Source organism: Pseudophryne corroboree, chromosome 6 (assembly GCF_028390025.1).
Source record: "Pseudophryne corroboree isolate aPseCor3 chromosome 6, aPseCor3.hap2, whole genome shotgun sequence".
In the NCBI taxonomy this organism is placed as follows: domain Eukaryota; kingdom Metazoa; phylum Chordata; class Amphibia; order Anura; family Myobatrachidae; genus Pseudophryne; species Pseudophryne corroboree.
The window spans coordinates 81949577-81966122 of NC_086449.1; the positions used below are offsets into that span (position 1 = coordinate 81949577).

Here is a 16546-nt window from a genome sequence, read left to right on the forward strand (position 1 = left end):
TAATCACACATAACCTGATACATACATAGACTGTGTGAATGCGCTGCATGCACTTCCTGATATAACACTTTAATCACACATAACCTGATACATACATAGACTGTGTGAATGCGCTGTTCGCCATCTGACATCAAAATTCAGTTACAAATAAACATAGACTGTGTGAAACACTCTGATATCAGGACCATCTAGAAAAGGACCAAACAAAATTATGCTGTCATGAGATCCTGTTTGTCCTGTCAATTACAGCTAAAAAAGTGTTAGGGTCTCCTGCCCTGTGCTGCCACGTCGTCATGGCAACCGGGAGACAAGTGCTAGCGGAGTAACCTGAGCGCAGCTGATACTCCGGTTCGGGTCTTTTGCTGTGCAGTGGTTACAGGCTCTGTGCACGGCAGGGGATCCGGTGCTGGTTTTTGTGCTCACAGTCTGTGAGGTCTGAGTGGGGCGTGGACAGCACCTGCTTTATAAGGCCTCTTCTCAGGTTAAGCAGATGCTGCTGAATCTTTGTTTGTTAGTCAGTTCCTGAAAGTTAGCCAGTACTGTGTAGCTTTGTATTTGTTCTTGCTTACTGCAAATAGGCCTGGGGATTTGGTACTACACTCTGCCAATCCAGACCTAGCAGTAAAACTGGAGTCAGTCGTTTAGCTTGCTGGGGTTCTTTTACTACTCTGTGAACTTAGCAAGTTTGCGGCTGTATTCTAAGACTTGCCTGCCTAAATCCTGTCTCACTGTGCAAGGTGTCAGGTGTCAGTTTAGTGGCAGTAAGCTGAACCTGTGCACTGCAAGTGAGAATTAGGATTGTGGAGACTCTCCTTGTGTCTATCATTCCATCTCTGACCAAGGAGTTTACTGCCACACCCGTTGGTAACCCTTTAGGGTTTTGCTGTTGCCCTTAGCAACAGCATTTCGGGTTCTCTACGTATTAAAACACAACATCTTGCTTTTCCCATCTGAGCATTACTAATACTAGGGAGACACCCAGTTCCTTAGCCTCTGGGCTTCTCTGTTCACTTTGTGTGTATTTTGTTACCCTATCACCTTCTGTGTACGTAATGTCATATTCCCCAGTCTGTCTGTGAGTTCATTTGTTTTGCATACCTATCCGTTCTGACACCAGTACATTCCTGCAGGCACTGGTGTGCATAACAGTTCAAACTAGAGATGAGCGGGTTCGGTTTCTCTGAATCCGAACCCGCCAGAACTTCATGTTTTTTTTCACGGGTCCGAGCGACTCGGATCTTCCCGCCTTGCTCGGTTAACCCGAGCGCGCCCGAACGTCATCATGACGCTGTCGGATTCTCGCGAGGCTCGGATTCTATCGCGAGACTCGGATTCTATATAAGGAGCCGCGCGTCGCCGCCATTTTCACACGTGCATTGAGATTGATAGGGAGAGGACGTGGCTGGCGTCCTCTCCGTTTAGACACTTGATTTACTAATTTTGGGGAGCATTAGGAGTACTCAGTAGTGTACAGTGCAGAGTTTTGCTGATAGTGACCAGTGACCACCACTTTTATTTATAATCCGTTCTCTGCCTGAAAAAAGCGATACACAGCACACAGTGACTCAGTCACATACCATATCTGTGTGCACTGCTCAGGCTCAGGCCAGTGTGCTGCATCATCTATATATATTATATATCTGTCTGACTGCTCAGCTCACACAGCTTATAATTGTGGGGGAGACTGGGGAGCACTACTGCAGTGCCAGTTATAGGTTATAGCAGGAGCCAGGAGTACATAATATTATATTAAAATTAAACAGTGCACACTTTTGCTGCAGGAGTGCCACTGCCAGTGTGACTAGTGACCAGTGACCTGACCACCAGTATATAATATTAGTAGTATACTATCTCTTTATCAACCAGTCTATATTAGCAGCAGACACAGTACAGTGCGGTAGTTCACGGCTGTGGCTACCTCTGTGTCGGCACTCGGCAGCCCGTCCATAATTGTATATACCACCTAACCGTGGTTTTTTTTTCTTTCTTTATACATACATACTAGTTACGAGTATACTATCTCTTTATCAACCAGTCTATATATTAGCAGCAGACACAGTACAGTGCGGTAGTTCACGGCTGTGGCTACCTCTGTGTCGGCACTCGGCAGCCCGTCCATAATTGTATATACCACCTAACCGTGGTTTTTTTTTCTTTCTTTATACATACATACTAGTTACGAGTATACTATCTCTTTATCAACCAGTCTATATATTAGCAGCAGACACAGTACAGTGCGGTAGTTCACGGCTGTGGCTACCTCTGTGTCGGCACTCGGCAGCCCGTCCATAATTGTATATACCACCTAACCGTGGTTTTTTTTTCTTTCTTTATACATACATACTAGTTACGAGTATACTATCTCTTTATCAACCAGTCTATATATTAGCAGCAGACACAGTACAGTGCGGTAGTTCACGGCTGTGGCTACCTCTGTGTCGGCACTCGGCAGCCCGTCCATAATTGTATATACCACCTAACCGTGGTTTTTTTTTCTTTCTTTATACATACATACTAGTTACGAGTATACTATCTCTTTATCAACCAGTCTATATATTAGCAGCAGACACAGTACAGTGCGGTAGTTCACGGCTGTGGCTACCTCTGTGTCGGCACTCGGCAGCCCGTCCATAATTGTATATACCACCTAACCGTGGTTTTTTTTTCTTTCTTTATACATACATACTAGTTACGAGTATACTATCTCTTTATCAACCAGTCTATATATTAGCAGCAGACACAGTACAGTGCGGTAGTTCACGGCTGTGGCTACCTCTGTGTCGGCACTCGGCAGCCCGTCCATAATTGTATATACCACCTAACCGTGGTTTTTTTTTCTTTCTTTATACATACATACTAGTTACGAGTATACTATCTCTTTATCAACCAGTCTATATATTAGCAGCAGACACAGTACAGTGCGGTAGTTCACGGCTGTGGCTACCTCTGTGTCGGCACTCGGCAGCCCGTCCATAATTGTATACTAGTATCCAATCCATCCATCTCCATTGTTTACCTGAGGTGCCTTTTAGTTGTGCCTATTAAAATATGGAGAACAAAAATGTTGAGGTTCCAAAATTAGGGAAAGATCAAGATCCACTTCCACCTCGTGCTGAAGCTGCTGCCACTAGTCATGGCCGAGACGATGAAATGCCAGCAACGTCGTCTGCCAAGGCCGATGCCCAATGTCATAGTACAGAGCATGTCAAATCCAAAACACCAAATATCAGTAAAAAAAGGACTCCAAAACCTAAAATAAAATTGTCGGAGGAGAAGCGTAAACTTGCCAATATGCCATTTACCACACGGAGTGGCAAGGAACGGCTGAGGCCCTGGCCTATGTTCATGGCTAGTGGTTCAGGTTTTTTGGAAGGGACATCCTGCGTGACACTGCAGTGCCACTCCTAGATGGGCCCGGTGTTTGTGTCGGCCACTAGGGTCGCTAATCTTACTCACACAGCTACCTCATTGCGCCTCTTTTTTTCTTTGCGTCATGTGCTGTTTGGGGAGGGTTTTTTGGAAGGGACATCCTGCGTGACACTGCAGTGCCACTTCTAGATGGGCCCGGTGTTTGTGTCGGCCACTAGGGTCGCTAATCTTACTCACACAGCTACCTCATTGCGCCTCTTTTTTTCTTTGCGTCATGTGCTGTTTGGGGAGGGTTTTTTGGAAGGGACATCCTGCGTGACACTGCAGTGCCACTCCTAGATGGGCCCGGTGTTTGTGTCGGCCACTAGGGTCGCTTATCTTACTCACACAGCGACCTCGGTGCAAATTTTAGGACTAAAAATAATATTGTGAGGTGTGAGGTATTCAGAATAGACTGAAAATGAGTGTAAATTATGGTTTTTGAGGTTAATAATACTTTGGGATCAAAATGACCCCCAAATTCTATGATTTAAGCTGTTTTTTAGTGTTTTTTGAAAAAAACACCCGAATCCAAAACACACCCGAATCCGACAAAAAAAATTCGGTGAGGTTTTGCCAAAACGCGTTCGAACCCAAAACACGGCCGCGGAACCGAACCCAAAACCAAAACACAAAACCCGAAAAATTTCAGGCGCTCATCTCTAGTTCAAACACCAGTACATTCCTGCAGGCACTGGAGTGCATAACAGTTCTGACACCAGTACATTCCTGCAGGCACTGGTGTGCATAACAAAAAGTCAGCTGTACCCCTGAGAAAAACTGGACCCCGCTCAGTTTCAGGTGACAGATTCAGCGTTTGTCCCTAGCATTTTTCAGGACATCACATTGCAATACTGTTTGGTGTCTTCACTGTGTCATTGATTGTACGCCCATCAGTATCACTAACAATTCAGTACACAAAGTAAGTGCTTGGGAGAGGTAGATAACACAAGTATTGTCTCCTTATTAGTGGTATTGCATATGTTATTTGTATAGGTCTATTTATTGCTTGTCATCGACTTCTCTCAGGGGAGATGTCAGGACTTTCATTCAATACTGTAAACACGCATTTCTCTTCTTCTAGACCAGTGGTGGCCAACGTGTGGCTCTTGAGCCACATGCGGCTCTTTCTTTATTCAAATGTGGCTCCCAACACTCAAAGTCACGTGACCACAAGAGATATATAAACCATTGCACTCCAGCCAGACATGCAGCAGCACTACATAGACTGAGAACTGAGGGAGCCAAATACACATGGGGGAGCTGTCTGGAGTGACACAAGAGGCTGCTGGCTGGAATGACACAGGCGGGTTCTAGCTGGAGTGACACATGGGGGAACTGAATTGTATTATGTGAATCTGACTTTTCAGTATTTATTATGCGGATCTGGCTGATCAATTATTTGATATAGAAGTGGCTTTTTCATTGTATTTTATGTTGGAGCTGGCTTTTTCCATGTATTTTATACCAGGGGCGTGGCACAAGGTCACACCCCATTTTTGCAAGTGCGTCTTCGGCTCGAAGTCGGCTCTTTGATGTACCTAACCAGATTTCTTGGCTCTTTGTCTCTGACTGGTTGGCCAGCCCTGTTCTAGACTGTCCTACCCTTGTGAGACAGATCTCTGATCCTCAACCTCTGCCTGGTGTCATCAATAATATCTCCAGAGAATGCACAACCCTGAGATACAGGGAACCCCTTATCTTGCAAAATACTTTCCTCGCTTCCTTGGACCTAGGCTGATGATCGTTTGACAGTTATTGGAAACACTTAGTACAAGAACATAATGTTACGCTTCCCAGCCATTGATTTGGAAGACCTGAGACAGCATGGATTTACTGTGTGACACAAGATTGGCGGTTCTGCAATTAATCCAGACATTACCGTCAAATTATACCTGATGATAGGGAAATCTGCTCTCTGGGTTTCTGTGATAATTTGGTGTTTATTAATAATAATAATAATAATAATAATTTGATTTGTATAACATTTTTCTCTAAAAGGACGCAAGGTGCTTATCAGAAATCATGAACACAGGACCTTGGGCCAAATTCAGATCTGATCGCAGCAGCAAATGTTTTAGCTACTGGGCAAAACCATGTGCACTGCAGGGGGGGGGGAGCAGATATAACATGTGCAGAGAGAGTTAGATTTGGGTGGGGTGTGTTCAAACTGAAATCTAAATTGCAGTGTAAAAATTAAGCAGCCAGTATTTACCCTGCACAGAAACAAAAAAACCCACCCAAATCTAACTCTCTCTGCACATGTTATATCTGCCCCCCCTGCAGTGCACATGGTTTTGCCCTTTAGATAACAAATTTGCTGCGATCAGGTCTGAATTAGGCCCCTTATTCAGGAAGGTGCAATCCTTTCAATCGCATACTGGAGGCCGCCCAGCATGCTACCCACCGCCCACCCACTGTGATCACACTCTAATTGCGATCGCAACGCAATTAGAGCGTGGTTGCAGAAACTATGGTAGCCTCCTGCCAGCGCAGCCTGGCTGCGACGGCAGGAGTCCTGCCACCATTTTTTTTATTGGAGCGGCTGTGCGTGACGACACACAGCCACCCCGAAAATGCCGCAGACACTCCCCCATTTCCCAGACGCCGCCACAAAAATGCTCAGTCACCATCCCCTGCCCACTCCGCGAATGCCTCTGCCTGTCAATCAGGCAGAGGCGTTTGCAGTTAATGCGGGTCGACCGCATTAACTGCATGCGCAGGACGAGACCTGCGAATGCATGCTAGCCTCTGATCTTAAAAAATGTGGTTGCATTGCGTTTTGAGATGTGGCCTGAATCAGGCCCACAATACAGAGGTTTAGATTTGTGTAAATACAGAAACCATAAACATAATACAGAGGTGAGGCAGATATTTTGGGGCATCAGTTCCAAGGATTCTTCTTCCTACCCATAAAGGTACCAGGTGAGGCAGCCATCTTGGACACACTGTTATATTTTGTCATGTGAAATAGTCCCACAGTATGTTCCCTGTTTAGTAAGGCACACAGCTGTAGGCCTAATTATGAGATGTACATCTCCGATGGTGTGAGATCTGCAAATGCCGCACTGTGAATGCACAGATCTGGGGCGGCTATTGCCAGCATTACAGAAATCAGGAGGGTGTCGGCCCTGTTTTCTGGGGGTGCTGAAGCCAATGGCTGCGTCCTTGGCTTCAGCAGCATGAATTCCCCAGTCATCCTAAGTAACCTGAGGGTGTTTATGCAGGTGATCTAATAATGCTGCATCCTCGGACACTGTAGAGAATCAGACAAGCATGCAGGGGGCATCTATTTACACAAGGCGCCTCCTGTGGCCTTTGTATATTTTAGCACAGCCACTGCATACAAACACACAGCGGCTGTGCGTAGGAACTGCGCCCATCTCTCAGGCCCAGTGATTCAATGCATTTTCTTGCTTGCAGTAACTGCTCCAGGGTAGGTCATTCAGGCCCAGGTGGGCCACTGTGGTATTTGCTGTAAGGGGACCGTTGTGGCTAGTAGTATTCGTGCAGTGTTCATAGCTCCCAAATGTAGCTTTTATCAGTCTCATTCTCCCAGTCCTACTTTTAGTACTGAAGAATACTTGTATGCTGCAGCCAGGTGTATAACAAAACAGTTACAAGGGCTTCCATGTATGAACCAGAGGTGAGAAACACATGTACGCTGGGCACTGCAGGGCACTGTGCGCAGTATGCTAATAGGGTAGGTCCACCTATAGCTACATGCTTTGTTTATCATTCACAGGGCTGATTTTAGGGCCAGGAAAGCTGTGCGATCACACAGGCCATCTGTGTCCGGTTCTTACACAGTATTTCATGCGGTCTGGCCGTCCATGGAATACTGTTGATAATGTCCCTCCCAAAATGGCCACCTCCACAGAGGAGACAGGATGCTAGAGGAAGCGTGGCCATTTTGGGAGGGACATTTTCTGTGTTGGGACCAAGGGACGGCTACAGCTAGAGGAAGGCGGCAGTGATGTGAAACCCCTGACAATGAGCAGTTAGTGGGGCATTATTATGTGAGACTGGCATACTTTAAAGTGACAGTCTGGGTATTAACTGTAGGAAAGTATGTGGTGCAAGGGGCATTTACTTTGTGGGCCACATGGTGCAAGGGGCACTACTGTGTGGGACATATGGTGCAAGGGGCATTACTGTGTGGGGCATATGGTGGAAGGGGCATTACTGTGAGGGGGATATGGTGCAAGGGGCATAATATGGTACAAGAGGCATTGCAGTGTGATGCATAATAACGTACAAGGGGCATTTTCCTTGTTGGGGCATATGGTGCAAGGGGCATTACTGTGTTAGGCATAAGATGGTGCAAGGGACATTACTGTGTAAAGCATAGTATGGTGCAAGGGACATTACTGTGTGGGGCATAATATGGTGCAAGGCACATTACTGTGTAAAGCATAATATGGTGCAAGGGGCATTACTGTGAGGCATACTATAGTGGAAGGGGCATTACTGTGTGAGTCTGGGGGTGCAGGGTCAAAAACTGGGGTGTAAGGTAGTCTTTTCCTGCATTTTTGGACATTTTAGTGCAGCCACACCCACTTTATTGAGGCTACACTCCTTTTTTAGGAGTCACGCGCTAATATTTACATCTTAGAATGTCTATGGGGAGGAGGAGGGGGCATTTTTTTTTACTGACTGCACTGGGAGCCAAATTGTCTAGAAACAGCCCTGCTCATTTACCCGCTTCTACCGTACAGAGATGATCATGGCAGCAGTATATAAAGATAACTGCATGCCTCTCAGTGAATGATACTGCTCTCTGCAAAATAATTATATTACACAATTTCTTTACTATTGTGGGCACATGAGCTTTGTATGCCAGGGCTGCTTGTTATTTATACCAGTTTTGCCATGATCACTGTTATGTACAGTAGGTTCATATTTTATTGTAAATTACTAGCATTTCAGCCTGTAGAGGGGTTGGAGATGCGGCTTGCGCTTACCTTTATACCATAGGGCAGACTCGCCGGGAAGTTGCTGCATGCTATTACATTTACCCCATGCTCTCAGACCTAGGTGTGGCAAACAGTTGCAGTGCCAAGATTTGTGCTTCTTCAAAGTCTCACATTGGTAGCAGCTGGTAATTTTGGTGTCATAGTGCTCCAATGATATGTTAGGTAAGGGGATGCCCCAGATGTTCAGAGACCCTTTAGCTGTAAGCAGCCTTCACACCACATGTAGTACATGCAGTTGGGGGTCCTTGCACTGCAACCCCATCTGTTACCTGGAATTGCCTTCTTGAACTCCTTTAATTACTATTATACTACCCAGGGAAAGGTAAACTGTATAGGTGAGCCACAGCCTTAGGGGCTAATTCAGAGCTGGGCTCCAGTCTTCTTTATGAATGGATCTTGTGGCTCTATGGACTGCGAATGCCCAGTAACCAAACATTTGGAACTTTGAGCATCTCTGGGCAATTGAAAGTCATCGTGCATCTCATCTGCATCGCTACATGGTGCTGAGTGGTTATAAATGGGCGGCAACTGGGAGCCCGCATGTAGGAGGGCGTGATGCGGTCATGTGTGGATTTGGATTTGTGACCTATTCGTGGTGAGCATATGCAGAGATTCCTCTGGTTACATACCGGTGTCTTGCACTAAGGATTCTAATTTAAATGCGGGCCGATAGTAATGACAGCTACTTTCACTGTCTTTATTGGTCCCCAGTATAATATTGGGGTGATCCCTCCACATCGGCCCTTCATAGTCAGCAGCACGATCAGCTCTGGCAGTGAGCACTGAATACAAGAGCCAAACTATTGCTCAGTATGTCTATAGTAACATTAATCGTTGCTAAGATTAATCATTCAGTTCCAAGACTTGTTTTATGCCCATAACCCTGAACATTTTTCTTTCAAAGCAATAGAACATGTCAAGATGGGAGACAGACATGGAGATCTGAAAACTAAATTAGCACAACGAGAGCTGTTTAAACTCTTTCTCCACTGGGATTTGAAATACAAATCACAGCCGTCCCTCTTATTGAGTGATAGCTCTCATTTTATCATATTTTAGGTAGTTATATATTATTACCATATTTTAGGTACTTTATTTAGTTATATGTCATTACCATTTTATATAGTTATATATTATTAACATATTTCATATAGTTATATATTATTACTAGGAAATGCATCCAGTATCTGCCAGGCCACTCCAGGCAGCCCCCATTCTAAACCCCTGTTCCAAGTCCTCTTCTCCAGGCAGCCTGTCCTGCCACTATGCCCCATGCAGTGGGAGACAGGACATGCACTGTGTACATTAGGTGTAAAGTGCACACATGAGCCGTGATGATGGTATTGCCTTTACGGGTCCAATTTGTTGTATAGATATACATGGGTGGAGTATGGAATTGGAATACCGGCAGTCAGAATACCGACAGCGGCATTCCAACTGCCATAATCCCAACAGGTTTGAGCACCTAAACCAACTTTAACCTCAACCCCTCCCCGCAGCCTAACCGTAACCCTCCCCGGTGTAGTTATGTTCAGGATTCCAGCTGTCAGGCTTCCAGTGTCGACATTCTGACCAGTCTTCTGACCACCAGCATACCGTCTGTCGGGATGTTAACTACATCTCATATACACACGCTGGGCCTGATTCAGAGGTGGAAGCAGGGATGTCATCGCACACAAGCAGACAAAATTAATAGTCTGTGTCTGACTGCCGGTGGCTAACTCACAAAGGGGCTGATTCAGCATCAGCCGCAGAAGTGCGGAAATTGCTATTTGCCGATTTCCACACTTCTGCGCATGCGTGCATGGCGGTGCGTGCATGGTTGAGTTTTTAAGAGCCAGCGGGGGGCAGCAACAGGGCATGGACAGGGTATCGACGCCGCGTTTTGTGGATGTCGACGCACTGTTTAAGGGGCGCAGTTAGACAATGCAGATGTGTCCAGACCATTTGCGGGGTTGGCCATGGCGGCTGCATGATGTCACACACAGCCGCTGCGACCCAGTTTTAGCAAAACTACAACTCATGCTGAATTAGGCGCAAAGACGCAGATTGAAATTGCAGGCATTCAATTTTGATGGACGTTTCTGGGTGGTAACTGGTGGTGTGGTCTAAAGACGCAGTAGCCATGTCCAGTTGGAGACTGTCTGTAGAGTTGGTGCAGTCTCTGTAGGTGCGACCAATGGCGCGTATTAATACGCACAGTGGCAGATTAGCGATGCAGCTGGTGGGTGTCTCAGTAGGAAGACCATCGTCTGCGGCATTGGCATAAAGATGACAAATATGCACAATTTCATTATTGCAAGTTGAAGCTTTAATAAAAGAAAAAATTGTAAAAAAAAAAAAAAATGCAGTAGCAGCTGCGTTTAAAGACGTGATCGCGGCTGCAATAGCATCCTACTCTGATTCTGATTTACTTTACTTACAATTGTTGTCATTTATATATTTTTGTCAAAATATGGCCTACTAGTATTTACGTTGGCACACGTGTATAATAGTATGTGCTATCTGTATGTATTGTCTTTGGGGGTAATTCAGAGTTGATCGCAGGAGCAAATTTGTTAGCAGTTGGGCAAAACCATGGCCCTCATTCCGAGTTGTTCGCTCGCTAGCTGCTTTTAGCAGCATTGCACACGCTAAGCCGCCGCCCTCTGGGAGTGTATCTTAGCATAGCAGAATTGCAAACGAAAGATTTGCAGAATTGCGAATAGAAATTTATTAGCAGTTTCTGAGTAGCTCCAGACTTACTCAGCCATTGCGATCAGTTCAGTCAGTTTTGTTCCTGGTTTGACGTCACAAACACACCCAGCGTTCGCCCAGACACTCCCCCGTTTCTGCAGACACTCCCGCGTTTTTCCCAGAAACGCCAGAGTTTTTTCGCACACACCCAGAAAATGGCAAGTTTCCGCCCAGAAACACCCACTTCCTGTCAATCACAGTACGATCACCAGAACGATGAAAAATCCTCGTTATGCTGTGCGTAAAATACCTAACTTTTGTGTAAAATAACTAAGCGCATGCGCTCTGCGAACCTTGCGCATGCGCAGTAAGCGACTAATCGCAATATAGCGAAAATCAGCAAAGAGCGAACAACTCGGAATGACCCCCCATGTGCACTGCAGGTGTGACAGATATCACATGTGCAGAGAGAGTTATGGGCCCTACACACTGGCAGATAAAACAGAACGATATGAACGTTCTCGTACATAAATGAACGAGAACTTGTTCATATCGTTCTGGGTGTAGGCACCAACGATTAATGATACACGGCCCCGCGTTCATTAATAGTTGGTGCCCCGTTGCTTATGTATGCAGGCCAATATGGACGAGACTGTCCATATTAGCGTGCAGTGCTATGGAGCCGGGTGACGGGGGCAGTGAAGAAACTTCACTCCCCCCGTCACCTCCCACCCACCGCCGGGTCGCCCGTCGGCCGTATCCGCTGTCGGGCAGCTCGGCGGCGGATCAGTATGTGTGTAGGGCCCATTAGATATGGGTGGGTTATTTTGTTTCTGTGCAGGGTAAATACTGGCTGCTTTATTTTTACACTGCAATTTAGATTTCAGTTTGAACACACCCCACCCAAATCTAACTCTCTCTGCACGTGTTATATCTGCCCCACCTGCAGTGCACATAGGGGGGTCATTCAGACCTGATTGCATGCTAGGTTGTTTCACTGCGCTGCGATCAGGTCAGAACTGCGCATGTGTATGCACCGCAATGCGCAGGCGCTTCATACAAGTACAAAGCGGATCGTTGCCCAGCGATGGAATGTATGAAGAATCCATTCGCACAGCCGATCGCAAGGAGATTGACAGGAAGAGGGCGTTTGTGGGTGTCAACTGACCGTTTTCTGGGAGTGTTTGTAAAAACGCAGGCGTGTCCAAGCGTCTGCAGGGCGGGTGTCTGACGTCAATTCCGGCCCCGGATAGGCTGAAGTGATCGCAGCGGATGAGTAAGTCCTGGGATACTCAGAAACTGCACAAAACTTTTTTATACCACCCGGCTGCACATGCGATCGCACACTTGCAAAGCGAAAATACACTCCCCTATAGGCGGCGACTATCTGCTCGCAGCAGTGCAAAAACCCCTAGTGAGCGATCAGGTCTGAATTAGGTCCATGGTTTTGCCCAGCTGCTAACATATTTGCTGCTGCAATCAACTCTGAATTAGGCCCTTTGGGGGTCATTCCGAGTTGATCGCTAGGTGCAGTTGTTCGCAGCGCAGCGATCAGGCTAACAAATGGCTTTTCTGTGCATGCGTATGCACCGCAATGCGCACGCGCGTCATATGGGTACAAAGCCCGTTGTTGTTTTGCACAGGTTCTAGCAAAGTTTTAAGTCGCACTGGCGGCCGCTAGAAGATTGACAGGAAGAGGGTGTTTCTGGGTGTCAACTGACCGTTTTCAGGGAGTGTTTGCAAAAACGCAGGCGTGTCTGAAAAAACGCAGGCGTGGCTGGGCGTTCGCTGGGCGGGTGTATGACGTCAAATCCGGACACGAATAGGTTGAAGTGATCGCAAGCGCTGAGCAGGTTCAGAGCTACTCTGAAACTGCACAAACTGTTTTTGTAGAGCTCGGCTGCACATGCGTTCGCACTTCTGCTAAGCTAAAATACACTCCCCAGTGGGCAACTGCATAGCGTTAGCACGGCTGCTAAAACTAGCTAGCAAGCGATCAACTCGGAATGACCCCCTTTGTTCTTTACTTTGGAGTAATAAGGCTGTTATAAATCCCTTTTTTTTATGGATTTTTGCTGCCATCAACTACTGAGTTCAGTGCAGGACAGGAAGCTGAACTATGGGGGTAATTCCAAGTTGATTGCAGCAGGAATTTTGTTAGCAGCTGGGCAAAACCATGAGAGCATGAAAAGGTGTGGTCCATTGATCTAGTGTGGAATTTAACAATAAATGGAATTTTACTAGTGCCTATATAGGATCTTCTCAATACTGCTATCTCTCATCAACCTATGCAAGTGGTTTAACATTTTCGGCCAACACTCATCCCAGAATCGCGGTGCAGTGCCCTGCAATGTCTCAAGATATCAGGACACTGCATTAGCCCTAACAAGGAAAGCAGTACGGCCTCTTATCTTCCTTCGGGTCAGCTCTTTCCAGGCCGCTACCCTCTCATCCTCTGGCCACTGTGCCAATAACATTGGCCCTCATTCCGAGTTGATCGGTCGGTATTTTTCATCGCATCGCAATGAAAATCCGCTTAGTACGCATGCGCAATATTCGCACTGCGACTGCGCCAAGTAATTTAACAATGAAGATAGTATTTTTACTCACGGCTTTTTCATCGCTCCGGCGATCGTAATGTGATTGACAGGAAATGGGTGTTACTGGGCGGAAACACGGCGTTTTATGGGCGTGTGGATGAAAACGCTACCGTTTCCGGAAAAAACGCAGGAGTGGCTGGAGAAACGGAGGAGTGGCTGGGCGAACGCTGGGTGTGTTTGTGACGTCAAACCAGGAACGACAAGCACTGAACTGATCGCACAGGCAGAGTAAGGTTGAAGTTACTCAGAAACTGCAAAGTAGCTTGTAATCGCAATATTGCGAATACATCGGTCGCAATTTTAAGAAGCTAAGATACACTCCCAGTAGGCGTAGGCTTAGCGTGTGTAACTCTGCTAAATTCGCCTTGCGACCGATCAACTCGTAATGAGGGCCTTTGTTCTGACACATGACGGTGAGACAGCAGAAGTAGCGGTACTATGGTTTGCAGACCTACTTCAACCCTAAATAATACTCCTGATTGACTAACTATCTGTATATACAGGTACTAGTGGGACATTAATATTCCAGCGAAATGTTACCATTGTTAGCAGTTATTAATATGTGACTACGTAATCCTCATACAATCATCCTAATTTTTACAACTGTTAGTTTCTGATCCTAATAGCTTAATCCTCTGATATAGTAGATTGGTAATAGTCACAGTTTAGTTTATTTTTCAATTTATTTTCTTTCTAAGAGGTAAAAACCTATGAGTAGCGGACAAATTTAAATTTTCATTTTTTACACTTATATATGCAATTGGTGAATTTACACGTGCAAAATTGTTATTATAAATGAAAAACGCAGTAATAGGTAAAAATACTGTTTATATGTAGTATTGGTTGTTTATCAGTGTGGCACCAATTTTGGTTCAATTTACTGAGCTCTTTAGTGAGCTTTTTTGCAGTATTCTAGTGGATACAATTGTGATTTATACGTAAGATTATTAGTGATGAGCTCATCACTAAAGATTATGTTTAGAGTCTATTTTCTATATTTTAATGGATTAATTAATAAAGGTTATATTTTAATGATATTTGTAGACATACTTGGCCTTATCTGTATTTGAAGAGTGCCCCCAAAATAGAGTCTTCTTTTTTCTCTCCAATTTCATATGACTTTATCTGACTCTGGGGAGCAACACCAACCCTTTGTCTGTGAGGAATTAGTCACAGCAATTATAGGTATTTGGTTTAGCTAGCATAATTACCCCTTGAATTTTCACATCTTTTGAAAATGTGTTTTTGTTTTTAACAAGGGGATATCTTGTTGCGGATCATCACAAACTGTCTCTTGGAATGTAAATGTAAATGCATGTATCATTTATTTGACTCTGTTATTGGCTAGTGAGAGCTGTGAGTGAGGGGCACGTGCCACTATCTGTCTCACTATGCCTGTCATAGACGGACATTTTAGCAGCATTATATAATAGATATGAACGTGACTATCTGAGCTTCCCTGTTGGCCGATTTCAGTCATACTTGGGAGAGCTGATGGTTCTACTTTACCTGAATCTCTATTTAGAATGCAGTATTTCATTTGGCTGCAGAGATTGCTGTTATCCTAACACGCTCATGTACTTTGGCAGCTGTGCTTGTAGAGAGTGACAGTAAGTAGTGTCTAATAACTCTGAGTTACTTTTAAAACCCTATTTTATTCTAATGTTTTACCTACAGTAAGTGCCAACATAAGAGATGAGGAACATTTTCAAGAGTGTTTGTTCCCAGTCCTACTCCAACCATACTGCACAGCAGAATGAATTGATCATCGTCACAGCTCTGTTTATAGACTTAAATTCCTGCCAAAAAACAAGTTTACAATAACAGTGCGGGATGGTAATACAAAAGTGGAACTCGAAGGTTAAATCACTGGAACTTTCTTGACGTACTGAGTGTAGTATATGCTTGCATAATATTTCTTTGTTCCAAGTCTATGTAATGTTAAATGTTAAACCCTTGTAAATGGCAGATTGAGCCAGGTTGTGATTAAATGCTTGTTTTCTTGTCTTTGTTCTTTTCTCTTGTAGATATTAATTCCTCTCTTTCCTTGATGTTTTCATTCTTTTCATTTTGCCTCATCACCGCCAAAAACACTGTCTAATTCTGTGTTCAGACTTCAACAATAACTAATTCTTGACTCCCATCATTATTTGACCTGCATCATCATCATCATTATTTACAGTCAACTGTTGGCCACAAGAGCACATACTGCTTGAAGATGTACTGTATGCATTTGTGGTCATTGGCTTGACGCTACTCTTTTGCAATACCCTGCCCCATATATTTGAACATTTGCTCTAACTCGGAAGTTGAAGTATTGCTAAAGTCACAATTACCCAGGCTAATGAACTTAGTTGCCTCATCAAACAGGCGCAGCTAGTTTAGGCGCGAGACGCGGTCAATCAAGTTGTCACTGTTCCTGCTTTGTTATGAATGTCCTAGGTCCTTAATAGAAGTGGTTTCCTGTGAAGGACTGTGGCCCCTAATCATCCGTGACTCATAGAGGTGTGCTGTGAGTCACCAGGGCATAGCTTTATGGCACACTCCATTTCTCTGCATGCCAGCAGAACAGATCACCAGGAGGCGGAGTTGCTCGGCCAGGCTATCAGGAGGGCGGCCCATCAACCCTTCTGGCATTTGCCAGAAGTGCCAAATAGCCAGTCAGTCCCTGGATACTTCTACTTATCTAAGCGCTATCTATCTATCTATCTATCTATCTATCTATCTGTCTGTCTGTCTGTCTGTCTGTCTGTCTGTCTGTCTGTCTGTCTGTCTGTCTGTCTGTCTATCTATCTATCTATCTATCTATCTATCTATCTATCTATCTATCTATCTATCTATCTATCTATGTTTCTATCTATCTATCCACCAGTAAAGATACATGCT

The 16546-nt window shown here is 45.0% G+C and overlaps 1 protein-coding gene across 2 annotated transcripts in view; it reads left to right on the forward strand.

Moving 5' to 3' along the window:
• LOC134936364 (3',5'-cyclic-AMP phosphodiesterase 4B-like) overlaps nucleotides 1-16546 on the forward strand; it is a 943065-nt gene that overhangs the window by 70149 nt on the left and 856370 nt on the right. The window lies entirely within an intron of this gene.